Consider the following 27,880-nt stretch of genomic DNA (forward strand, 5'->3'; position numbering starts at 1 on the left):
GATGTCAGCAGGCCCGGTTCCTTCTGAGGCTGCAAGAAAGAATCTGTTCCAATGCCTCTGTTGAAGCTTCTGGTGGTTTGCTGGTCATCTTTGAATCCTTGGCTTACAGGAGAATCACTTTGATTTCTGTCTTTATGTTCACATGGCATTCTCCCTGTGCGTGTGACTCTGTCCAATTTCCTCCTTTGGTAAGGGTACCACCCTAATGACCTCATTTGTACTTGATTACTTGTGTAAAGGCCCTATTTCCTCAAAAGGTCACATTCAGAAGTACTGGAACTTAGGACTTCAACATGGCACTTTAGAAGAACACAATTCAACCCGTAGCAGCTTGGTTTCACATTAGATATTTTAAGCACATTTAAAATCTAGTTCTTATTTTCTAAAATTTACATCTTGTGGTAGCTTTTTTAACAAAGACCATTATTTCCCTCTGGAACACCTCTTGCTTTCATTAATAGTTCAGTCTCTCCATGAAAGCAAAAATGAATATTTCCCTGAATATTAAAACAATAGGTTTATTGCATGTTTTTTGGTTATTTGAGTATTCTTGTATGTTACAGAACATTTTCCTCTACCCACAGAGCTGGGAATGACCAAACATAGTTCCAAACCTGAAACTGAAGAAGCAAACATTACTCCTGTCTCATAGACAAAGTATTATTAGTCATTATTATCAGAGTAATAAAAAAAGTTCTGTCATTCACAACAAAATTGTCAGACAACTTAATCTAGCATAACCAAATACCTGGAGGAAAATCTAGAGTTCTAGAAAACTATAGCAGCATGAGAAGTCTTGAAACACTAGTTGGCTTGAAGGAAGTAAACATGAAGCAAAGTTTGTACACTCTTTTTTATTTCTTTTAATTAAATTTATTGGGGTGACATTGGTTAGTAAAATTATACAGGTTTCAGGTGTACAGTTCTATAACACATCACCTGTATATTGTATTGTGTGTTCACCACCCCGAGCCAAGTCTCCTTCCATCACCATTTGTCACCCTTTTACCTTCATCTGCCTTCTCCCACCTGCCTCTCCCCCTGGTAATCGTTATACGGTTGCCTGTGTCTATGAGTTTTTTTGTTTGTTTAATTCCTTTACCTTTTCACCCAGCTGTCAGTCTGTTCTCTGTATCTATGAGTCTATCTCTATTTTGTTAGTTTATTTTACTCATTAGATTCCACATATAAGTGAAATCATATGGTACTTGTCTTTTCTGAATGGCATATTTCACTTAGCATAACACTCTACAGATCCATCCATGCTGTCACAAATGGTAAGATTTCCATCTGTTTTATGGCTAAGTAGTATTCCACTGTGTAAATGTACCTCAGCTTTTTTATCTACTCACCTGCGGATGGACACTCGGGCTGCTTCCAAATCTTGGCTATTGTAAATAATGCTGCAATGAACATAAGGGTACATATATTCTTTTGCCATTTTTCAAGATTTTTAAAGTTACAGTTTTCTGTGGTCCACAAAAATAGTGATTTTTTCATAAATGGGAAAAGAGAGCCACACACTGCCACTAGCTCACTGAAGTAATTGGATCCTTAGCCAGTGCACACCCTTGGAAATGGAGGTTGAAGGCCCCTGTACAAACTGTTACGTTTTGGACTTGTGTGTGGTTTCTCGTTCATTAGACTGTGAAATCCCTGGTGGCAGGTTGCATCTCTGCATTAATGACTAGCTCTAAATTTAACTGGAGTTTTTTTGTTTTTTTAAAAATCCAGAGTTCTAATCCATAGAGGCTAAAACTATTCATCTATAACTTCAGCCTTAGTTTCCCCAGTGAAGCCATGGGTATGCCCCCATTTACCTTATTAAGAGAGTGAGTTCCAACCTTGAAAGTATTTATTAAAAAATTGTCTCTTTCCCCATCAAAGGAGAAAAGACTTTCCAAGCAAGAAGAAAAGCTAATTATAGCATTTACAGATAACCAAAAGATTTGAAATATTAGATTGTTAGGACTCAAATACAAAATGTTTTTCTATTGCCTTCTTGTTGGTCAAATAGCAACGGGAGGAAAAGGCAAGCGGCATTCAGTTTGATGGTTCATTTTCTCAGTGTGAAAACAATGCTGTGGTTATGTAAGAGACTGCCCTTATTTTAAGGACATACATGCTGCATCTCAGGGATAAAATGTCAACGTATTTTCAACTTACTTTCAAGTGATTCAGCAAACACACATGTGCCACACACATGTATTCTTGAACTTAGTATGTAGATGTACTATTTTTCACACTTTTCTGTATATTTGAAAATTTTATTAAAAGTTGTAGGGGAAAAGAGATTGTGAAAATGGTGAAAGTTCTTTTTTCCCCCTTTTTTCCTATTTATTGATTTTAGAGAAAGCAGAAGGGAGAGAGAGGGAAGCATCAATTAGTTGTTACGCTTACACATTCACTGGTTGATTTTTCTATGTGCCTGGACTGGCGATAAAGCACACACACTTGGTGTACTGGAACGATGCTCTAACCAACTGAGCTACCTGGTCAGGGCCCGGAGAAAGTTTTCTTCAACTGGTAAGTTTGTCTCTTAACACATCCTGTGCCTACCACATCCAAGGTTCAACTCATTGCTCCCCAATCCACACTCCTAAAGAACAGTGAGGCTCAAAGCCTTTAAAATATTGTTGGGAAATAAAAAGATTTCCATTTACAAATTATCGTCTACTTAATTAAGTATTTGGATGGTTAAATAAGCTATTCTGAGTAAGGTGCTTAGGACTGAGGTTGGCACAAAGTATTTTGTTAAAACAGCCCAAACAGACTAACAGAAATTGGTTTGTATTAGTTGCACCAATAAGATTAACTAATCGAAATAGCTCATCTGTACTCACAGCCCTGGGGTGGAAAAACAAATGGAGTGTCTGCTGGCCCCAGGGTGACTCAGTCTGTCTCAGAGGTAAAAGTGACAAGACTGTGTGCCGTCATTGGAGAGAGAATACTGGACACTTGTTTCTGCCCCAGCTTCCTCTTCTTGCCCTGTGGAACCTTTGCCCTGCCATTCTCCAAGGATGAATTTGGGGTCAAGTTCACAATGAACTTGGGGGTCATTTACACAATGACTCCATGCGTAGGCCAATCAGCACCTTCCATCCTTTTGAGCAGAGTAATTGCCTTTCTGGTTGTCACGGGACATACATTCCACCGGTCGCAGCTGAGGAGATGCAGTGTCCAGGCTTGTGCTATGATCGGGAAGCACAATTGTTTGTCCTGTTGGCATGCACATGAAAAGATAAGGGGGTTGGGACTGTGGCAGAAATCTGAGCACCTGGGTCTGGAGCAAGGACTGAGTGCCAAGGAAGCAGACCTGAGAAATCCAGAGACAGAAACTCCACCCCAATGAAATTATTTGAGCCTGGATCAAGCACTCCTTCTGGATACTTCAGTTTTGTGAGCAAATACATTTTTTCCCCCCTTTTTTTTTTTTTACTGGTTTGAGTTAGGGATTTTGTCACCTGCAGAAGCAAGAATCATAACTAATACAGTTATGGGAGGCCGGACTTGAGGAAAGGTGACAGGTAACCCATATGGAAAGACTGAGTTACAGAGACAGGCTCTAAAATTCCAGTGAGCACATGTTCTCCTTTCTTGAAATCATAAAACACTTTGTTTCTACGATTGATACGGCATGTATCACATATTGCCTTGAATTGCAATTACAGTTCTTGTATGGTGGGTACAAATTTCACAACCATAAAACTCCGGTGTGTAGAAATGTAACTTTCTTTATTGTTTTATAATTGAGTTTAATTTAGCTCACAAGTCCTCATTTCTGTTAATGGCGGAGAACTTCATCTTGCTGATTCCAGGCAATTCTGTCAGTCGTGGTTTAAAACCTGGTGTCTTTTGGGGGAAATACTTAGTTAATTCAGGATTCCTAATCCCTTCCTCCCTAACCTTTCCGCTGGGGTGATCTCTGCTGTAGCATTTGTAGCCAGGAGACAACACGTCTGGCCTGAGAGCCGACCTCTGACCAGAATGGGGACCTCTGTGATTGATTCACTGGAACTGAGTAGTCATTACTGCCGGCCCGATCCACACCCAGCTCTTAGCTCAGCTTCTGGAAACTGAAGCCATGCCCTCTAGTCCCCAGCCTGGGCTGCCCGAACTGCCCCTGACTGCACAGCCCAGTTGTGTCCCTGACGAGTAAGTGCACCAGCTCTCGTATCTTCGCCCAGATATCCTCTCCTCTCTGGGGACTGCTTTCCATGGAATGGGAGTGGCCACACCCAGAGCGTGGGGAGGGGAGCCCACAGCCTCTGACGGACCTGGGAAACCAAAGCTGCTACCCTTGCGTTGAGGGGACTGGCTCTGTGGTGCTATTGGTTTCTGGGGCTGCCTCTGGGTCCAACTGAGGGGAGACCGTGCCCCTGTCTGCGTCCTCCAGCTGGTCCTGCTTCCCTCCTCCCCATTCTCGAGTATAGCTCTCCAGTCCTCCTCTGCCTGGCCTCAGGCTTGGCTTCCTGGGAAGTGAACTGAGACACCAGATTATGACTCACAGAGGGTAGACACTCTTTGCTTTCTGAGTAAGGCATGACCTAAGCAGGAATCCTCAACCTTTAGCACAGAGGGGGATCACCTGAAGACTTACTGAAACACAGGTTCCTGGGCCTAACTCCAGACACTCTGATCCAGTGAGTCTGGTGGAGCCTGAGAACTGGCCTTTCTAACAAGCTCTCTGGTGTTGCTTCTACTGATCCAAGGACAACCCGGTGCGACTCCCTGGCCTCAGTTACGTGGTTGATGGGATCTTGTGGCATCTGGGCAGGACTGATGGTCTGAGAGGGCAAGCGTGCCGGAACAGGATAGCAGAAATTAATTTCGTGTGTGATTTCTGAGGTTGGGCAAAAATGGAAAGGGTCTGTGTGATGGGTTGATGGTGGAGGAAGCCAGGCTGGTGCGTTTGAAAAGGTTGGTTTCTGGGCTTTGGTCTGTGTCTCAGGCCCAGGAGGTGTTTGCCTGGAAGCTTGTAAGAGACAGAGTGGTCCCCTAGCCATTCTACTGGGCAGAGGAGACAAAGTGTGACTCAGAAAAGAGGAGCAGGACATTCTCATGCACACTTGTGCACCTGTGTGTGTATGTGTGTGCTCTGTGTGCGTATGTGTGTGCTCTGTGTGCACACTCATTTGGTCATGGGCTTGTGAAGTGCTTTCTGCTTTATCTGTGCAAAACAGAGCCACTAGCAGCAGCAGGAGCTTCCAATACACAGTCCCAGCTAGCCTCACCCCCAACACACACACACACACACACACACACACACACACACGGTTTTGTTTCTATTTGAGTTTTTCACTCAGCTGTGCAGCAGTCTATTTTTGTAGGACACCCCTTGCCTCCTGATTTGCAGTTCCTGACTCTCCAGGGTTTACCGTTCGCAACCTTGCTTGCTCCCTGCCCAGCAAAGTCCGGCATTTCATCTCTGCCTTTTCCATGCCAGTTACACGGAAGCAAATTTTGAACCTTCCCTGCTTTTGTTGTTCTAGTCACCTCTGATCATGTTTTGTGGCTACAGATATTCTACTTCTCAGAGAGAGAATTGGGAAGCTTCTGATTCTTTGTTCACAGGCAAACCTGGCCCCGGAAACACCACCCCTCTGCTGCCTACGTTGTGCTGTGCAGTTCACCAGCAGGGGGCAGGATGTCCATCCTTCTCTTTTTATAACAGATCTTAGGCGTATCCCTCTCTGTGGCTTCCTCTCTTGTACCAGTCACAAAGAAGGGGCTTGAGGCTCAGGATTGAGTTAATCATATTCCTATTCCAGCACATTCTCATTGTCATTCTGTTTGAGCTGCGGCCTTTCCTCACCCACCTTCTCTCCATCTCCTTGTCCTCCACATGTTCCTACTATGACCTGCTCAATCAGTGTCGGTATCTGCAGGAGATGCTAATGGTGTCCTTCCCGGACCCCTTCCCAGTGGGTGTACCTGACCCCCTACTGCTGGTGGCTGCTGACAGCTCCAGCTGGCCCAGCTCCGAGTGGTGACAGTCACTCACTGCAGGGAGCTTCCTAGCTGAGACTTACACACCCCTGGGGTAGGGGTGACCCAGACAATGACTGGCAGATAAAAGGTACACAAGGTCCATCCCTTGCCTGACAGTGGGGTTAAGCTGGGGTGTGTTTTATGCCACAGAGCCCCCAAAGGCTAGGGATCTTTCTGGACTTTTCCCAAGCCCACACTCTATGTGAGCTCCTTCCCCTGCCTATCCCACTTCTTTGCCCCCTTTCTCCTGAAAGCCCTCTTAGGGCTTGAAAGCCCTGAAAGCCCTGAATGCCCTGAATCCTGTCTCAGACTCTGCTTCTAAGTGACTCCAATTAAGACTGTGTCACACTGAATGTGTGGTGTTGCTTTGTGTGTGTTAATGTGTGTTTTAGAAGACTTGAAGTGTGTTGCTCTATGAACTCACAGACTTTCCTTCCCTTCCCATGTAGCCCTGTCTACCCAAGGTCTATTCCTCATGCTTTCCATTCACTCACCCAGTCTGCTTTACATAAGTTCTTTAACAACCTGCTGCTTCTTTCTCATGAGTGTATTTCATAGTGCGTGCCACCACATTTAACTAGTCACCTCCCTAGTGCCGCTTCTTCTGTGTGACCACAGGCAAAACCTTAATGGACATCCTTGTACGTGGCCCCTGGGACTCATGCGATGATTTCTCAGAATGGACAGCTGGGAGTGGATCTTGAGCCCCAGGCATGTTCAGACTTAGCTCCACGAGTCCTACACATTGCTCCCCAGGAGCTGCATAAACCCAGCAGCAACACACCTGTCTCCCCACGCCCTTTCCAACACCAGGCAAGGTCTTCCCTTCCGGGTTTTTGCCATCCTGATGTTAGTATTCCATCACTGTTTTGTTTTCTCCTTCATTGCTAATCACTCAGCATCTCCGCTTGTACTTGTTGGTTATTGGTGCTTCCCATTTTGCAAACCAACTGGTATCTTTTTTAAAAAAAATTAAAGAACTTCTTTGTTTATTCTAGACATTAATCCCTTGTTTTATAAAGTGAAACTATCTTCTTTGAGTGGGCCATCTGTACTTGTTTATGGCATCTTTCATTGAGCAGAAATACTTAAGAGCTACGCTTTATGCTCTCACTGTTGTACAGAGATATTGCAGAAATAGCTCATTTACATTTCACTTGCCCTTTAATGTGGTCCTCCAGCCAGGACTCAGGCATGAGTCCATGGGGACCTCGGTTAAGGGACACCTAGAGTCACAGAGACAATTTTCACACAAGCATGCTTACTTCTCATATTGACCCATTCATCCAGATTTTATACCCTGGCTCTCTCTTCCACACACTTGAGCTCTGTTTCTGGAGCTTTTTAGTCCCTCATGCACAGGGGTACCTGGTGGGCCTTCCCCCTGAACTTGAAAGGTGCCTTGATTTGCTTGAGCTGCCCAAAAGCCCATGTTAACGTGCTAAGCTGGTCACCACACTGCAATGTGAGTAACACGACTTTAATCCCTCAGTAGACGCTCCTGAGAGGAGCTTTTCATTTTTGTTTGTCTCAACAGGTTCCCAGTCATACGCTGCTGTTCTTACAGTAAGCAGACAGTGTTACAGTAAAAGCCCAGGTGCATATGCAATGCTGAGCAGCATGATCTACATGCCAAGGACTGAGAACGAAGTTTTGTTTTGTTTTTGAACTTACAGGATTCCTTTGCAGGCTCCTGGTGGGATCTCAAAGTATGATTGGACACACTGGTAGCTGAAGCTCTGAGGAAGGAGAATTCAGAGGATGACCATGGTTCCAACATGGACAGTTGGAGAGGCCCACATAGTGCATTCTACAGGTAGTGGACACAGATATTTGGACCACTTTTTTCTTGGAGCAGGTAGTGCTTCCCAGGCTTAAACCTTAGAAGATCTCCAAATGCCCCCGAAACCTGTACTCCTGAGTTACAAGTTGTAAGGAAAGTCTCTAGAAGTAGGGTATCTGGGGTCACGGACTCTTCTGTAGTTAATCTTGACTGAAGTGGCCAATGAAATGTGATGACTCCAACACTTGGCAGTAAGGCTTTCTACTGCTCCTCAGTACCACTTCTCCATCACTTAAGTTGGTGTCTCTGGCTCCCCATTTCCAATATCCACCTAACTCATAGCACCTCCTCTCTCCAGTTTGCTGCCCCATGTCTCGTCATGATTATTGTGCCACATCCACATAGATGTCAGTTCTTGTCCTCTTTATATATTCCAGGTGGGTTTGTTTAAATGATGTCAGGCATATGATTACCCATATGAGAATAAGATTCACGTAATGCTTTCTAAGGAAAGTCTGCAGATCCTGGGATGCCCCTTTGCTGCTCAGATCCATCAGGATGTTCATTCTCCTTGTTCAAGGTAGAAAGGTGGTAATTTTGTATCAGCACACTGCTCCAAATAGGTGGGCAACAACCTTTTTAGTTGTATGGACATGCTTTGTGGGTTTCTTAATGAGAATGAGAATTTTCACCCAACCAAACCATACAACTCATTTTGCTAATCTCAGGAACTTTTAATCTACCTTTACTTTAAATGCATGAAGATTGGTCAGGGACAATGATAGCCTGGCCGAATTTTTTTTTCAAACCCATGCTGGTTTTTCTTCCAGTTTTCTAGGTTGTTGCAGACTGACTTATAGTGATTCTCCTCCCAGACTCATGCTTAGAGAAGTAAGTGAATTTACACAGCCCAGCCTGATGTGTACAAGGGGGCACCCCTCAAAAAACCCTGAATTATCTTCTGGAGGGCAGGCCCCTTGTAATACAAGCTTCCCCCACTAGGTGAGTGTTCTAGGAACCCATCTATGTCAGTATACCTGCTGATGTTGTTGTGAGAGGCTGCATTCGGCTTCAGTGACTTTTTTTTTGAAGAATCAATGCATTTGCCCATTTCATGACGGGTGATTTACAACACACTTGCCCACCCCACTGAGTGTTCAGCAGTTTTTTGACGCCTGTGCCCCACCCTTCGTATTCATCTGATCTCGCCTGGAGCAATTCTTTTTTTTTTTTCTTACCCTGGATAAAAAAAAGTCCTCAAAGGGAAAACGTTTTCCAATGTGGAAGAGGCGAAACAAAAAACTAAAAGGAATCAAAATTGATGAGTTCAAAAACTGTTTTGAGCAGTGGAAAAAAAGTTTCAATAGGTGTATTGCATTCAAATGGGGAGCACTTTGAATGTGACTGAAGTTTAAACACATAAGAATAAATGCACAATTTTTTATAAAAAATTCTGGTTTTATGGGGTCCCCCCTCATATGTCTAGAAATAATGATATCAGGAGGGAAGAATCCACAGCTTCTTAAGTGGTGTCTGCTGAAAAACCCAAGGGCACTGCTTAAATGCAGACTCCTGCATACTGGGTCCCGAGTTGGGCATGATGTAGTGATCTGCATTTTAACAAGGATCTCAGGTATGAGTTGAGTACAATTAGATTGAAATGCATCAGTTATCTACACTGTTCCAGGTACTTTCATGTATTATCACATTTAATTCCATAACTGTCCTATGTGGATGGTATTCCTAACCTTATTTTATGGGTCTGGCTGTGTTAAATCCTAGGTGCTTGAAAGAAGTGAAACAAATTTTCAAATCTGTATCTGTTCATTTACAAAGCCCTCAGCCTTAAGAATAAAATCTATAGGAAAATTAGGAAGAAGAGAAGAAGCAGTTTGCTCTTTCAAGGCAAGAAGCTGTAGTACTGGATGTTGGAGACAGCTTTGTTTCTGTCAACTGAAAAACTGATGATTTCCATAGTGGGAACCTTGTTTATAGTATGTATCAGTCGGGAAAGTCTTGGTTAGCTGCTGTAACAAACAGCCTACCAAATCTTGAAATCACAAAGGTTTATTGCTCACTCATGTTCCATGTCCATTGCAGGTTTATAGATGGATTCTGCTTAACATAGTCATTCAGGGATCCGGTCAATATAGTTGTTGGAAAGTTGCTGGTTTTTGTAAGGGAGAGAGCTGGCAATCACATGCTCCTGCCCAGAGGAGGCACTCACCACTCGTCCTCAGAACCCATCACCAGAGCGGGTCATGTGGCCCTACCCAGGTCCACCAGGGAGCCAGGAAGCACAATCCCACCGCGTGTCTGGAGGCACTGGATGTCCACTTAGGACCACCATGGAGCCCCGAACAGGGTAGGGACTTGGGTGAGGCATGTGAGCCTGTCATTTAAATTGTAATATTTTATTTATCATGAGTTTTTTTATACTCATTTTTTATTTTTACAAATGGCTGCCTAAGACATTATCTTGATGACTGAATTTTTTGGAAGTTTGATAAATTTTAATGCGAGTCCCATCTTTTCTACAAATAGAGGGAGGATAAAAATTGTCACAGCTTTGACTGCAATTTTGTTTTCATCTTTGAGCCTTGGAGAAAAGCAGTATTTACAGAGAGGTAAGGGTGTAGCTAACATCTACACAAATATTGACAGGAAAAGAAAATAGTGAGAAACACTCTCAGAGGAAAGAGCACACAAAGAAGGTCTGTTGGAGGTTACGATTTCTGAGGTCGTCCCACATGCCTTCCTGCGTCCGCAGTGCGTAGGAAACACTTGTGCTCGGTTTCCCCGGTGACCTTCCAGGTACGTTATGAAGACAATCAAAACCCATTTCCCAGAACTGCGAAGTTTTCAGTGATTGGGCTACGATTAATCAGTGTGAATTAAATGAAAGAGCTTGTTCAGGTGAGAGTGATCGGAATCTTAATGAGCAAAAATGGAAAATTGGGCCGCCAGTCTTTATTTCCTTTCCTGAGGATCACTGTTGTATAAGATTGTTTTTTAAGTACTGCTAGAATCCCATGGCAACTTCCGTAGGACGCCAGAGAAATTGATTTGGGTAAAGACCTGGGACATTTTCCATTTACTGAACTGTCAACGGATATCAATTTAACTTATTTTGATAGTTGGTATAATTTTTCTTTTAACTAATCTCTCCCCAAATTGGTACCTATGTGGATTTCACGTGAGTGTGAATCTATAAAATTGACCCAGATTCTCTCTCAGCAGTGGAATTGATCTCTTTTCTCTGTGTGCCTGGTAAAACACATCTGTGAACTTGCCTGATATAATTGAAAAGAAATTCTTCAAAGACCAGAATTATTTGCTAAATGTGTCTCTCTTTGAACATCAGTGGACTGTACACCTAAGTGTGGAGTGAAAGTGAGAGAATTTCCTTGCCCATGCGATAGCTTTAATCTTTGGTGTTTTATATTCTTTAGAAAACCCCAACATCCCAAGAGCACCCCCACAATAGATGTGACCACAACCCAATTACCTATGAAAATAAGAAAAGCCCAAGTTTTTGAGAAACTTTCTTTATAAAATTCTTGATGCATAATGTGTTATTCTCTGAACAATGCTCTTTGTTTTTTGAAATAGAATTTTCTTAGGAACTTGTTCATATGGTTCCCTCTGTATCTTCAGAAGAAGGACTTGGCAAACAAAGTTGAGTGTATCTGGCAGTCATTTAGCGCTACATTAGTAAACCACAGCTGGCGGGCTAGCTTTGCCCCATTGCTTCCCTGGGGATAATTAGGGTCTTGGAGAGATGTGTTAATATGTGCTCCTTGGGCTCAAACTTATTAATACAGAGCCTTGTTGTCTCCAGGGGAAAGAGGCCTTTGCTTGTAATGACGAGTGCTACTCTAAAGGATATTACAAGGAGGAGGAGCAGAAAAGAACAGGCTCCCCAGCTGGGTTGCCAGTTATCAGAGACTGTGTCACTAACACCTGGAGAGGGTGTTGAAGGGCGAGCAGGAGTTCTGCAGGAGGGAGGACCTTTACTCAGCTTGGCAGCCCCATTGTCAGCTATGTTGTCCTTCAAAGCTAAGTCTTGTCAGTGACCTTCAGATGATGGCCCCCAGCACCTGCCTTCCTTGTTCAACAAAGATGGATGCTGTGGGATGTTTAAGCTTCCCTCACCTCCCACAAGGATGCCCCTCATACAAAAACCGCTCTCTTTTGCTGAAACGTGGAACCAACCCTGAGGTACAATGTGCTCTCCAGAGCCGTCTTGGAATCAAGCTGAGTCAGCAACTTCACCTGAATCTGCCCCTTTGCTTGGCTTTTGCTTTTCCCTGACTGGCCCCACCCACACCAAGCCCACCTCAATGAATCACTGCCCCCAAATCCTTGGCTCAGAGTGTCCTGGGAGAGAACCCACAGTATATATCAGAATGGGAATCCTGGGAGGGGCTGAAGCTGCTGCATGCATCAGAAATTGCACATAACAGGTTGAATGAATTTACTGTTATACTGCAAGTGAAAATACTTTGTCAAATGTTTTAGTATGTTAGTAATTACATTATGTTTTCAACTTATAATTGTCTTTCAAAACAGGCCTTGAGAGCACCTTCTCAGCATCACTCCATCCTTCTCCTGCTCATCAGCACCTTTAATGATACTCTGTGTGGCCCCAGTGAGGGGGGTTGGTGCCAATGGGAAGCGATACTTAAATATCTACATGACAGATTATTCCTCTATTTCCTTTGATTCATGGCTTTCATTTGGCCCCCTGGAGAGTTTTCAGAGCTTGTATCTTACTATTCTGTTTTCTATCAGAGTTCTTTGTTTTATAAACCTACCTCCTAAACCGAATATAAAAATTTCTTCAAAGCAGCTGTTTTCCCTTATGTGGATATACAAAAAAGGTGGTCAATCAGAAACTTCTCCTCTCAGATAGTTATTTTACCTTTTGGCCCTTGGAGATCAGGGGCCAGAATCAGATGGAGCCCCTTTGGTCCTACTGGAGTCTTTCAGCACTTACGAACCCTCCTGGCTGCTGCGGAGTGCTGTTGGAGTTTGGCCGCTGCCTTGATTTAATGCTCTCCTTTGCTGTAGTCCATTTGCCCCAGCTCAATAAACCATAAAAAAAATAGATCCTCTGCCAAATTCACAGATTCTGCTTCAGAGATGTAAAGTCAATGGGAAAACCTACAACAGATGATTCCCCTTTCATCCAGTGAATTTGGAAGCAGAATTAGTGATCCATTTCGATAGCAGAATTAGTGATCCATTTTAGGGGAAGTTGGGTAGAAACGAATCCTTTGTAGAATTTCTCTGGGTTTAAAATAATAATTACTCTAAACTTTTTCCTCCCCCTCTCTTTCCCCACCACCCCCACTTCCTTCCCACCTTGAATTTAACTACAGCTTTACAATTTGTTGGAAGTTTAGTGTGAATTCAGAAGTGAACTAACAAAAATGCTATAAAAATTTAAAAAATCAACGGGCAGCACGAGTGTATCAACTCTTCCATACAAGCCATCTGGTGAAGGCCCGCATTTTCAGGACAGAGCAAGCACTGGCCCGTCCATTGCAAACTGTCTGATTTTGAGTAAATTTAATCTAAGGAATCTGTTTTCTCAGTTGCAAAAAGGAGATAATTATGCCTCCTGTGCTGGGTGGTGGAAAGAGATGTCGCTGTAGTATGGTAACTGGTATATAATAAGAGCTTCATAAATGATAGGCATTATCATTAGACAAGCTTGCATGAACAAAGACTTTAGGGCTGGGAACAGGAAAGGAAAAGGAAATCTTTGGGGAAAAACAGAGCTTAAAAAAATGTAGTCTTCTTGGAAGTGAGATTGAAATGAGTTCTTTGAGTCTGTTGTTGCGGAAGATGGGCATGCGTGGATGTGGGTGTGTGGAGGGGAGAAGGGGGTGCCTGACCAGAGCCAGGTCAGAGGGTTGTGATTATTTTGATAGCTTCTACCATGAAGGCGTCAAGGGTCAACAGTTTGGGGTGTTGGGGAAATACCCCGGTGTCCACGGGATTTCCCCTCAGCATCGCCCTGCTGAATTGGATCAGGAAACAGGAGTCAGCATTAACAACTCTTCTCACCTCAGCACAGCTTTCTCCCCAGTTCTGCTCCTTCTCCTCCTCCTCTTCCTTCTTTGTACAGCCCTGTACGTTAGGGAACTATTTGAAAAATACTTCTCTCTGTCAGAAATAGTGTCGACAATGCCCACTGAAGCATGTTAAGTAGACAGACTTTCCGAGGCCAGGATACAAGTGTTGCTGCTGCTGCTGTTGTTGCTGCATGACCTCATTCCATCCTGTCTGCAGCTGAAGACTGGTGTCTGAACATGCAGATTATACACAGCAGCATTCTACTCGGCCATAAGAAAAGACAAAACACTGCCCTTTGCGATGACATGGTTGGACCTTGAGAATATTATTCTAAGTGAAGTCAGTCAGAAAAAGCTAAGAACCATACGATTTCACTCATATGCGGAATATAAAACTGAAGCTCGTGGGCACAGACGGCAATGTGGTGGCTGCCAGAGGGCAGAGAGTGCTGGGAGTGGAGGGGGGTGCCTAATACACGGTGACAGAAGGTGGTTTGGCTTTGGGTGGTGGGCACATAGGGCAAAATACAGATCTAGTGTCATAGAAATGTGCACTTGAAACCTATATTATCTTATTAACCCATGTCACCCTGATAAATTTAATAAAATATTAAGTGGCCCTGTATAGGGGTTTAGCTTGAGTATAAAGGTCTCGCTCTGGAGATAAGAACAATAAAGACCCTAGAAGGTGAACAGACGCAGGAGAAGTTTATTTCATCTGTGGGAGCTGCATTAAAATTAAAACTCTTGCACAAAACTTGTCAACACACCTGTCCTGAGTCTCATAGCGGATGTCATAAGTGTTGGTGGAAGAAGTTCTTGGCAAATTTCTCCCTCGTTAACCCTGCCTTACACATACTCCTCTGCTTCCCTTTTATAAAGATCAGAGCCTTTCCAGAGGGGATGCCCGGAAAGTCACATGTCCTCATTCCTCTGGGAGAAGTTTGCAAATACTACACCACCCATGACAGGGGGAGAGAGGGAGGGAGAGAGAGCGAGCTGGAAAATTAATCACTGAGAAAATGGTAAAATTCATCACTAGCAAGTCTGGTTTTTTAAGCCTCTCTCATTCCTAGATTCAACTTTTGTTAAAGTGGCTAAAACATGGCATTTTAAAAAGAGAATCTACAAACTAAGTTGGTAGGAAAATCCTAGCCCGTTTTATGCATCGCCCCACCCATAACACCTGAGAAAATGCTTTGGATAAATGTGTGTAGGTATTGCACCTCTGGACAACTTTATGTTAGGGTAAAAGTTCCAAATTGGACAGTGATTAGCACCCCTCAAATTAATCTATTCCATCAAATGAGTAATTTTAGCAATGTACAACTGCTTAATTCCCACATATTTGAAGATTTTGCCCCTTATTTCTCATTAACTTGTAGTGCAAATGGTGATAAAACAAGGAGATCTCAGTCTGAACACAGAGGGGATTTTAGTTGATATGAAAAAATAACCTCATTAAAACCCACATTTGTTAATGATCTAACCTGTCACAGACAGTGGCCAAAGTTTGATCTCCAGTCGCTGTGTGTATCTGTTGATTTATGAGCCTGGGTTGAATTGTTTCCTGAGCAGAGAAATTGTATTCAGCGGCAGAATTCAATCTTTGAGTTCCAAAAGTTTGCACCCAGAGTCTAAACATTGGTGGTGAAGGAAATGGGCCGTAGAAATAAAATCCCCACCATGGAAAAATAGGCGGCATGATCTCGCAGTAGCCAGGCCTTGGGAGTTAGTTTTATATCAGGTGTCGGATTCTCTGCGTGGCAAGGCTTTGCCCACATAGCCATGTCTAGGAAGATTTTCTAGCATTTGAAAATCTTTTATGTATTAGTTTCTTGTGAATGTTGTAACAGATTACCACAAACTTGGCTTGCAATGATGCAAACGTATTCTCTTATAGTTCTAGAGGCCAGAGGTCTGAAAGGGGTTTCAGCAGGTTGAAATCAAATTTGGGCAGAATCATACTCCATCTGAAGGTTGCAGGGAAGAATTCGTTTCTTTGTCTTTTCCTGTTTCTAGTGGCCCCTCTATCCCCCGTCTGTGGCCTCGTGGCTCCTGTCTCCGTCTTCAAAGTGCATCACCCCAGTCCCCACATCTGCTATTAATTACTTCCCCTTCTCCTCCTCTGCCTTCCTCATATAAGGGTCCTTGGTTACCCTTGGAATCCACTCAGCTAATCCAGATAATGTCCCCATCTCAAAACCCTTAACTTAATTGATCTGCAAAGTCCCTTTGTTTTCACCGTGGAGGACATTCACAGGTTTCAGGGGTTAGGAGTTGCATACTTTGGGGGCCATTATTTAGTTTACCACATCTTAGAATGCAAAGTATTAAATTTGACCAGCATTACCACTGTGTCCTTTTTCTAAAAAAAGTAATTATAGAGAATTTTACATTTCATTTAATTAAATATTTTAAACTAAGAAACTGATTTGCTCATGATACAAATGTTCAGGCAGCACCAATGGCACACAAAGAAAAGTGAGTAGGCATTTCACTCCAGACCAGGTTGGCCTCGGTGGCAGCTGGTCACCGAACTGCTGCCCCTGCCCCTGCCCAGAGCTAACCACAGTTACCTGTTCTTTCCAGAAAGTGTTCCCATATAAAATAGGTACTTTTCATGTGAATGGAAAACGCTATACATGTTATTCTGTACTTGAACTTTCCAGTTATTTATCTTGGTATTCTTTCCTTATTAACACATCTGATTTTTTCTTATGTCTTTTAACTGTCATGTGCTATTCCATTGAATGAATGTACCATATTTTGTTTAACATTTCTTTTTAAGAATATATAAACATTTAGATTATTTCCAGAATTCCTTTGCCATACAAAGCAATGTCCATCCTCATATGTGTATTTCTTTACCTCTATACATTAGTACTTAGTTTATTGCTGAGTAATGTGCCATCAGGTCAATATACCCTAATTTGTTTATTTATTTTTTCTTATTGGTAGACTTCTGATTGTTTCCAGATTTTGACTATTATGAATACAGCTGCTATAAAAATTGGAATATAAATCTCTGTGTGAATACACTTTCATTTCTTTTTGGTAAACACTGGGGTTAATGGGAGTTGCTGGTCATGGGTCTGTTCGTGGCCTGCTTTAGCAGGTTGTGCCGGATGGCTGTCAGACATGGTTGTATAAATTTGCTCCCCCAACAGCACTCCGCAAGAGTGCAGTTGTTCCACGTTCTTGCTAACACATGGCCCTGCATCTTTTCCATATTATCCATTCTGATGATATGACAGCCTTTCCTGGTACTTGCAGTGAGCATTTCCCTGATCACTAGCACATTTGAGTGACTCTCATATGTTCATTGGCCATTTGGTTATGCTCTTAATGAATGAGTTGCCTGTTCACATCTTTTTCTTATTGTGCCGTTGGTTTGCCTGTCTTGTTCTTATTGATTTGAAGTTCTTTACATATTCTGGATACAGCTTCTTTATTAGCTACTGGTATATGCCTTGAAAATTGTCTCCCTCTCTATGAGTTCATATTCACTATCTTAAACGTGATTTTTAGTTAACAAAACTCTTAATTTTTAAAAAGATTTTATTTACTTATTTTCAGAGAGAAGGGAAGGGAGGGAGAAAGAGAGGGAGAGAAACATCAATGTGCGAGAGAAACATCAATTGGTCACACGCCGCAAGCAGGGGACCCGGCCCACAATCCAGGCATGTGCCCTGACAGGAAATTGAACCAACAACCTTTTGGTTTGCAGGCTGGCACTCAATCCACTGAGACACACCAGCTGGGGCATTAACAAAAGCTCTTAATTTTAATCAATTCCGACTTATCAAATTTCTTCTTCATTGTCAGTGTGCTGTTGTATTATGTTATGAAATCTTGGCCTTTTCCAAGGTCAGACTGATATCATCTTATGTGATCTTTTAGTATATAACTACCTGGAATTGGCTTTTATGTATGATGTGATAGGGTAAGATTCATTTTTGAAAATGTAACCATTCAATTGACCCTGCACCACTCACAAAAAGGACTATCTTTCCCTCATGACTGTACCATCACCTCTGTCAGCAAAATGACCGCTTATCTGTGGGTTTGTTTCTAGCCCCTCTATTCTGTTTAACTACATGTAATTTGATTTAGGGAGAATAAAGAACATGAATTCTTTCATCTGAGAGCCTTGGAGCAAATCTGTACCATTAGGATAATTCTGTCTTGGTCAGGCTATTCCTAAAGGGTTATTTTGAGTTCTAGTTTCCCCCAGTAAGATGAAGTGCCTAAGTTAATCCTAATTAAATTATTCGATCTTTTTTCTAGATCTTCAGAGGAAATAAGTCAGTAATAGCTTTGAGGTAGAAGGTCATGTGAGAGGTTCTGCAGGAGAGAAGTGAGGGGTGGGCCTCCGTCAGTGAGGAAGGAGGCTCCTCCTGTGGGTATCGGACTGTTTCCACAGCATCCCTCCTCCTGTAGTATCCAGGCATATTTCTCCCGGGCTCAAGATAACCTTGATGCTTCCCCAAGCCTTTTTCATAACCCCATCTGCTCATTTTCATCTTGGCCTGTTCTATGTGCCCCTCCCTCCACAGTCTCTCCCCTGCTTTTGGTCTCTATTAAGTGTATCCCAGTCTGGTATCTGCTAGGAATCCCCTCCTGTCCACTTATCGATCTTCCTCCTCTCTGTACCAATGGCTGCTATTATTTCTGAATCACTTGTTTTGGCCTTTGTATCATTACTAAATATTTCAAAGGTGCTTGTCTTGTCTCTCAAACTGGAAGTGCAGCTCTGCAAGAGGTCAAGGCCTGCTCTTACTCAAAGCAGCTGCTCAATAAATATTTCATCTCAAATGAAGGGAGTGATGGGTGTGAAGGCAGTGAAGCAGAGGCACCTGGGAATGACCTGCTCTGGGACACCAAGAAGAGAAGCAGAGGAAGCCCAGGTGCCTATGGGGGATCAGAAGCCCCCTCCCCAGGTTGGATGCCTGGTGGTCTTATGCCCCTAACGTTGCTGTCAGATGACTGAGAACTGCTCTAAACACTCGCTTCATTTTTTCAAACATTTGGATCAGAAAAGACATCTGCTGTCACGTGAGGCAGAGCGGGGCATGATCAGGGTGAGAAGAGGACGACTCAGATCTGAGTCAGAACTTCTTTTCATTTTTTAGCTGAAAATAGAAGCAATGCAGACAGACATCCTCCCTTCTGGAAACACACCTGCTGCCAGGGAAGGTGTCAGAATACGAGGGACAGGCCGACACCACCGTCTCTGGGCTGGGCAAAGCCCTGTCATCTGACAGACTAACCTGCACACCTGCTGGATGGGATGGCCTTTTAAACAGACAGGCTCTGTGTCGTGTGCCTTCAGTGGAATGTCACAATTAACTGTGAGTGCTGGCTGATGCACTCAAAAAGGCTGTTGAATTGCAGGTTAAGTGACACAAATATAAAAAGACATTTTGGTTATTTGGGGATTTTTGTCACTGGCTCCTGACAGATGTGCTTCCCCGAGGTTTCTGGCAGAATGGAAGGAATGATCTGAGACTTGAAAGGCTGAGAAAATAAATATTGCCACCCTCGTCTCCTCTTATTTGCTGATTTCTAATAAGTGTGCAGTGTAAAAATAACCCCCTGAGCTGGTTTTCAGGAGCAATGGAATCACTTGTAGCCACTGGTAGTTGATGGCAAGTTTGCTGTTTGCTGTGGGAATATTCCAAGGAACCTGTTAATCATCCTTCCCGGGGAACTCCTTGGGTCCCAAACAGAAATGAATGGAAATAACTTATATGGCATAGTACAGTTCTGATAACAAAACCCTTAGGACTCAATGGTCTGAACCTTAAATTCTCCTCACAGGGATCTCAGGTCATACAAGTCTTCTTGATCTTTACAGGCCTTGTCAGAACCATCCACACTTTCCCACTGAAGCTGTAAACTCCTCAGCCCTCCTGAGTCTCATCAAACTGGCTTATAAAGCTTTACCCCTGACTCCTCAAGGGGCTACTCGGAGAGCACTCCTGCATTCATGCGAAATCAACTTTTCTTCTGTTAATCTCTTGTTAATTAATTCACAGGTCCCCCACTACTTGGAACATAAGCTGATATAGAAGTGTTTGCAGAAGGAAATGCAGAATCCAATGGGATGGTTTTGCAATGCCAATATGGTTGTGCAAGGGTTAAAAAAACAACAGAATTTATTCAAGTGGTGATGGAAGTAGCCAGCACATTGTCCTTCCTGTAAAAAACTTCATCTCTCCTTATTTTATCTTCTGCCACTGATCATCTTTTTTTGACAATGCCTTCAACTCTGCTTTTTCTCACATTGGTCCCTCTTCTTCAAAAGCTCCAAATGTTGTGTCTGTTAAAGATCTGCTCTGATAACATTTAATGGCTTTATCTTGAAGTCTTCTGTATTGCCCTCTGCCAAACAGAATTAAGCACTCTTGTCTGTGGTCCCTTAACAATGTAACCATACAATTGCCCCATCTTTATGTCCCTATTTATGGCCATCCATTCATCTAGCCATCTCCCCATTCCTTCAAGTATCCATTGGCCCATTAATTTGCTTATTTTTTCATTCATCCAACACTCTTCCATCTACCTGTGGGCGAAATATTTATCTAAAACCCTATATGTGCCCAAGGCTGGATTTGACTTTCACCCAGATCAGATTGATTTAATTTGGTTCCAAGGCCACAGGGTAGATAACTAATTCCAGAGAACACCTCCTCAAGGTGGCTCTTTGTCCCACATCAGGTTTTAGGTTGGATTGGAAGAACCCATCTTTAGTACCAGCTCTGGCCAACTGCCTTCTCAACCAAGGGGGAGCTGAGAGAAAAATGTTCACTTTGAATTTTGGATTAAGAATCAGGTAATTTCCCTGGCTCGTGTGGCTCAGTTGGTTGGAATGTCATCCTGTAAACTGAAAGGTCACAGGTTCCATTCCTGGTCAGGGCACATGCCTAGGTTACAAGTTCAGTCCTGGTCAGGAGAGTATGGGAGGCAACCGATCAATCGATGGTTCTCTCCTTCCCTTCCCCACTCTCAGAAATCAATGATCATGTCCTTGGATGAGGATTAAGAAGAAAGATAGAAAGAAGAATCCAGGAATTCTGGGTCCTGTTCCTTCTGACCTAGAGAACACCCAGAATCAGTGCAGTGGAGTTGAGGTCAGACCAAGTAACATGATGCATCCATGGATTTCCGCTTTAGGATGGTTATAAATGTGGACGACTGTGGGCATTTTAGCACCAAACTGATATCCAACCAATTTTCTTTTTTTCTTTTGTTGTAGTCTCAAGAACAAATGAAATCTGGTAGGATGGTATGAGAACAAAAAGCTTCAGAAAGTGACACCATGCACTTGGACACAGAAAAGAAACAAAAAACAAAACAGCTCCCAGCTGCTTTTAACTCAGAGTTTTTCCTTAGGTGCATTCCATTGTGGAGATACAAAGAGCATGAAGGAGTTTTTGACTCTTCTTTAAAATTTACTTTATAGGAAGGGGCTCACACTTTCACTCAAGTGGTGATACCTTAACCACCATATGCTCCTCATAAAATATTCTCTAGCTTCTGTTAACACTTGTCAAACCAGAAAGATCCTGACTCAAAATAAAACCAAGTTTCTTCCCCGCTAATTTAGAAGCTCCATGTGGCAATGGAATGCTCGTGGTTGTTATGAATTAAATGTCCTGCCTTCATAGCAATACTTTCAGTCTGTATTAGTGGACATAGACATTTTCTCTAAAAGGCGGCTAATTTTATTGGTTGAGGAATCGGCATCCTTTTCTCTGGCTCTGGCACCCATGACTTACAGCCTGTAAACCGGGTGATGTACAGCTCATTTTCCCTTCTCAGTGGAGGTTGACTCTCTGACTATTCCATTCATTAGATGTGGAGTGAGAGAAATGCACACTTCATTTTCTTTGTGGCCACAACCCTATTTTCCCTCTTTTGGTCTGAAGAAAACCAATAAACCTATCTTCAAATTTTCAGAGAAGTGCTTTCCATCTAGCTGATTCTTGAATGCCTTTAAATGGAAAAAAAGAACTGAAAACAGGCTGCTGTTTGGGTGATTTGCAAGCTCTCTGAAATTACTGTTTTTCTGCTTCAGAGACTCAGTGATTGACAGTACCTTCTCCCAGATAGTCAAACAGCTGGCACTGGCCAGGATGATGCCGTTCAAAATTGCTCAGTCTTCTTTTTTTTTTTTTTTAAATGTCAGTTACTACTGAATGCAAACTAGAATTAATTTTTCATGGCTAATGGTCTTTCATAGCTACAGTGTACCTGCTGAGTTTATGAACTTTGCAAATAACAATCACTCTCCTTTTTTTTTTTTTTTTGCCACCCCTGGTCTCTCAGGAATTTCAGTTTTTTATGCTTTTAGCCCTTCCTCATGTCTGGTTTATTTTGATAAGAGCAGATCAGCTAGTCAATCTGGAACACAAGCAAACTCTTTGCAGATGGGCTCCAGTGGTCATAGTTGGTGACTGATGCATTGGACTGGAGCTCAGATTTCAGCACAGTCCCTTCTGTCCCCTACCTGTGTTTGTTGTGGGAGGGGCCTGTCTAATTTACTGTAGAATGTTTAGAAGCATCCCTGGCTTTTATCTACTTGTTCTCCATGATTGACAAGCAAAAATGCCTTCAGAAATTGCCAAATGTTCCCTGAAGAGTGAGGGGATTTTCCCCAGTTAAAAACTATGACTGTAGATACTCTACCCCTGTGTTCCTTGAGTGAAATCCCCAAAGAAAGCTGGGATGAATGGGAAAAGAGGAAAAGGAGATGGGGAGGAAATCAGGAACAAGATGGATTCTGGAATGTTGTGGCCTTTGCTGAGAACAAAGACTAATGAATTCACTGGTTACCAGCCCTGGCTGCCTGTTAAAATAACCTGGAGAGCTTTGTGAAATATCCACTGTCTGAGCTCAGTCCTGAGACCCAGAACTAACTGATTGGAAGAAAGCACTCCGTGTGATGGTGTGTGCATGGAGCACAGCAGGTGCTCAGATATTTCTTGGGCTGACAAGCTGAATATACTAGGTAACTAGGTCACACAGAGTGTAAATGCCCTCAGTTCTGTGACTCTGATGTACTTTATGGCTCCAGCTAGAGAATTTTAAGAATCAGAGAGCCAGAGACAATGAGGGTGACAGGGAACCAGGGATGACATTTATGACCAGAATACAGAGATTTTTAACAAGTATTCAATTAATACCAAAAAAATAGGAAGGAAGGGACAGAGGAACCAAAACCAGATGGGACCAGCAGAAAGCAGAGTAAAATGGCAGACCTGAATCCTATTATATAAAAAATATACTAAATTGTAAGCGGAATAAACACTCTGATTAAGAGGCAGAGATTGTCAGAATGAAGAAAAAAACAAAACCCAGTCCCCCAAAGGCATGATGTACTTTAAACATAAAACGTAGATAGGATAAAGTAAATGTGTGTCCAGATACGCACCATGGAAGACAGCGTAAGGACACCAGGACAGCTAGGTTGTGTCAGCTAACAGACATCACAACAAAAGTACCACCATGTTAAAAGAGGGATGTTTCATTACAGATAAAGGGTCAATTAATTGGGAATGTGTATTCTCCAAATCACAGATATTTGAAATAAACATATACATGAGTAATTAAAAGCAAAAAATATATTGCAGTATCGTGGGATTTGCAATGTACAGAGATGTAATACATATGACAACTGTAGCATAGGGTGGAGGACAGGGATCCATCAGCCTGTCAGTCTGTAAGATTCTTTATGTTTTTGATGAAGTGGCATACCATTAAAAATAAGTAGGTTGTGAAAAGATAAATGTATGTTCTAATCTCTACTCTCAAGTGACAACCACTTGAAAGTGCAAAGTGAAAAAGTTAAAAAACCAATAGATATGTTAAAGCAGAATTCTAAAAAATATTTATTTAATGCAGAAATACATGCAGACTCGCACTCCTCACGTGCATTTTGCTCTGCAATGATGAAGTCTACCACCCTGTAAGAGAGGCCATCTTTCATAAGGGTAAGGGTTTCCTTAGTTTTTCTTGGATAAAGTGTTTTCGAAATTAGTTGTAATTGGTAATTATTACCATCATAAATGGCTTCTCTGATACAAGTGTATTCATTTATGTAGCTAATTTAGGAAGCCTTCCCAGTGAGATTTGCTCTGGTTTGTGGATTTTGTGGGTTTTATCAAGAAGGGTCCAGCTTTCACAGACAGGCCTTAATAGAAACTAACCCAGTTAAATTCTCACTTTCCTAAAGATTCCCATAAAAGTTCCTAGAATTCTGAGATTCCTTGGATGTTGATGAGTTTTCTGACAGAAATATAATCATTGTTAACATTTCTAATACTAGAGAACAATGATTCAGGTCCATTGGGGAACAAACTCTCTCTCTCTCACATACAATGACCTGCTGCTGTTATTTGACCCTCTTTTGGATGGATGTGGTCATCATTTCCGTGTGTACCACCTCAGGTAGTATGAGCTGTTTTTGCCCCTGTAGCAGGCAGGAAATCTTGTTCAGAGGAAAAATAAAATAGCTCATGCCATCTAAAAAGTATATAGACAAAAAATGCTGCATGAATATTTGAATTGGATTTTAAAATCATTAAAAGTGATTTTTAATGAATCACTTAAAAATAATCATTGGACTAAAATAATGGCTGCTGGATCCAGGTAAGTATAATTTGACCTGAAGTCAACAAGTATTTGCCCCTGTACACTGCAAAGTGTCAGGCTAGTCATGGTCCCCTTGACCCAAAAGGAAATGATAATCCTGCAGGAGTATGGACATGGGGAAAAAATTAACACAAAAATAACCATTATAGTTAGGTATCCAAAGAAAGGAACAATTGAGAGTTAATTGGATTGAAATGAAAGAGAAAACACAACAGATAGGGGAAGTCTCCCAAGAGTAGGTAGCTCTTGAAGAATGGGTAGAACTGTAGCAGAGGGAGATGGGTGAGGTGGAGAAAACAGTATAATCAAATACGAAGAGATCAGCCCTGGCTGCTGTGGCTCAGTGGATTGAGTGCTGGCCTGCGAATCAGAGTCATGGGTTGGATTCCCAGTCAGGGCATATGCCTGGGTTGCAGGCCAGGTCCCCAGTAGGGGGTACACAAGAGGCAACCACACATTGTTGTTTCTCTCCCTCTCTTTCTCCCTCCCTTCCCATCTGTCTAAGAAATAAAATAAATAAAATCTTAAAAAGAAAAAGACATAGAGATGAGAACTCTCAGGGAAGTGCTCCAGGATCCTTAAGCAATGGAGTATTTGTGCGAGGTAAGGCCAGCGAGGGGAATGGGGGCCTGATTCTGGAGGATTTGGAACACTGTTGGAAAGATTTGTTTGGTGCTGGGCTTTAGGAGGGTGAATCTGGCACAGGTTTGTGTTGGAAGAATTAGAGAGGATGGAGGGATTGAAAATGGAATTGAGGTTTAATAGCTGAGCTGGCTCCTCTTTTGTTTATAGGAAGGGATTTCAGTTAGAGTAGGACAGTCGCTTTTCTTCCTCACCTGTTTTTCTGAGGGGAGGACTTCCATCTCGAATGATAAAAAACAACTCAAAGGCCATCAGACTCAAAGAGCCCTCACCAGGCGGAGAGCTTTAAAGATCTGGCGAGACACACTCAGAAAAGAGCACAAATGGTCTGTTTCGGTGAAAGGATCCCTGACTTGTTTGTTGTTAAAGTAACATATTATTGTGCCTCTACACACAGTTGCTTCCATGGTGTTCATCAGTGGTATGAAACTTTCAGTTATTTTCTTGTTTTATTTCTTCCTGCTTCATTCAAAAAAGATTTATTGAAACTTACCATGTGCCAGGCGTGATATCAAGATTTGGAATATTCTATTTAGTTAGTTATTAAAGCATCCATTAACTAAGATTATGATTATTATACACCCTGTGATATATCCTATAATAATTTTTATTGTCACTTCCCTTGTGAGGAAACTGAGGCTCAGAGATGTTATATAACTTTCTCAATGTCACACAGCAAGAACAAAGCTGATATCTCACTTGTAATATCCTGCCTGAGAGAATTAAATAGTACACAAAATACCATTCATTATCTTCTACTATCCAGAGATGCAATGTCCCAGCACTCTAGATATACAGATTAATTCTCACAACAACTTTATTATTAGGCATTTATTACCCCAAACTGAAGTGCAAAGAGGTGAAAGACTTGCCTACACTCTCGTAACTGGGAATTGAGTGAGCTTGGCTGAGCCCTTAGTAAATGGAGAGAGATGGAGAGAAGATATTGGAATTTAGGTCTCTCTGATGCAATGCCCAAGTGTGCTGAAGGGGATTCTACTGATCTTCATCTCCTCAGCCATTCATCTAAGGATGTTTGAGCACCTTTCCGTGTTAGCACATACAATCCTGAACTTTGTGAGGTAACGTTCTTCTTGTACAGTGGGAATCCATGCTAGTAGGTGACTTATGAGAAGATTAAAATCCTAGAGTGTCAGACACTAAACACTGCTTCATAAAAAATTGATTTTTTCCTGGGGAGACCCATATTTCCCCAGAGTGAGCCTCAATTCTCTATTTGTTCCCAGGGGCTGAACTAGGAGAGGTGGAGCTGCCCCAGTGCCTGGCTTTCTCCCCAGACCCACTCAAGTCAGCCTCAGAGCAGCCTTCTGCTCTCACTGAGAACTGCCATATTGCCCTCATGTGTAATGTACCGCACTGTGAGTAAAACATGAAACCATTAAAATTGTAACATCCAGCTTGCAGGGAAGTGTTTATTACATAATGTTAAGTGGGAAAATTGGGATGGTGGGCATAAAAATAGAAATACATTTGCACAGAATCTGGAGTGAACAGAGGGTGAATATAGTGGTATTATGGGTACTTTTTTTTGTCATTTTCTAAATTGTTTTGAGTGTTGTGTGTGTTTTGGGGAGGGAATTTGTTATTGAAGTATCACATATTAAAGCTGTGTGAGTCATGAGTGTACAGTCAATTTATACAAACTGAGCCCCTGTGTGCCACAAGCACCCAGGTCAAGAAGTAGAATGTTGTTGGGACCCAAAAAGTCACATTCATATCCCCTTCCCATTCCACTCAATGTTTTAATGTAAAATAAGGAAAGTCCTGGAGCATATAATGGATTGTGCATATGCATGCACCAAAATGCCTTAGGAAGCCCAGAAACCCAAGGAAAAACTAGGCTGGTGGCCACCCGAACCAGTAAGGGTTGTGCATCTTTGGGGCTCCCTGCTCATTCATTATTCTTACTCTAGACATAGTTGAGGTAACATACAGGAACTTAGTTACCTGCCTAACCAGAAACAGAAAGAGACAGGGGCTGGCGTCTCTCCAGGAGATGGAAAATGATACTGAAGAGTGTCCCTAGAAGGGCCATGCCCCACTGAAGCCATGGAGCCCTCAGGAGTCCAGACCCCAGAACTGGAAAAAAACCCCAAACACTGATGAATCTTCAACACAAGGTGAAGGGGCTGGAGAACATGGTTCAGAAAAGTTGAAAAGACCAGAGGAAAAAAGTTCAAAGAATAGGGCAGAGCTGTCAAGGACCTGGGGTCTGAGGGAGCTGATTTCTCCAAGTGGTGTGGTCATCCAATACCCAGAAGATCAGGAGAGAGGACCTCACACCCAGGAGATTGGATCCTGAGTTATATAGGAAAGTGCCGTGAGAGTGTTTTTCTTCTTTTTTTTTCATGAACTGTGTTCTAATTGATAAAGAGCTGTTATGGACTAAATAGTTTTCCCTTCCAAATTCCTATGATGAAGCCCTGACCCCTAATATGACTATATTTGGATATAGGGTCTTTAAGCAGGTAATTCAGGTTAAATGAGGTCATAGGGTTGGGGCCCTAATCCAATATGACTGGTAGCCTTAGAAGAGGAGGAGGAGACCTCAGGAGGCTCACACAGAGAGGAGGCCAGGTGAGGACATAGTGTGAAGGTAGTCTGCAAGCCAAGGAGAAAGGCCTCAGACGAAACCAAACCTGCAAAGCTTTGAGCTTGAAATTCCAGTCTCCACACCGTTAGAAGTAAACTTATGTTGTTT

General features: G+C 42.5%; 1 long non-coding RNA gene across 1 annotated transcript; it reads left to right on the top strand.

Moving 5' to 3' along the window:
* The first annotated feature begins 4,608 nt into the window (after positions 1–4,608).
* On the top strand, positions 4,609–26,568 carry LOC128781174 (uncharacterized). The gene is made up of 3 exons (XR_008427072.1): positions 4,609–4,721; positions 7,668–7,807; positions 26,406–26,568. It is a non-coding gene; the product is annotated as an uncharacterized lncRNA (long non-coding RNA).
* Positions 26,569–27,880: the final 1,312 nt, after the last annotated feature.

This window comes from Desmodus rotundus, chromosome 1 (genome assembly GCF_022682495.2).
Source record: "Desmodus rotundus isolate HL8 chromosome 1, HLdesRot8A.1, whole genome shotgun sequence".
Classification (NCBI taxonomy): Eukaryota; Metazoa; Chordata; class Mammalia; order Chiroptera; family Phyllostomidae; genus Desmodus; species Desmodus rotundus.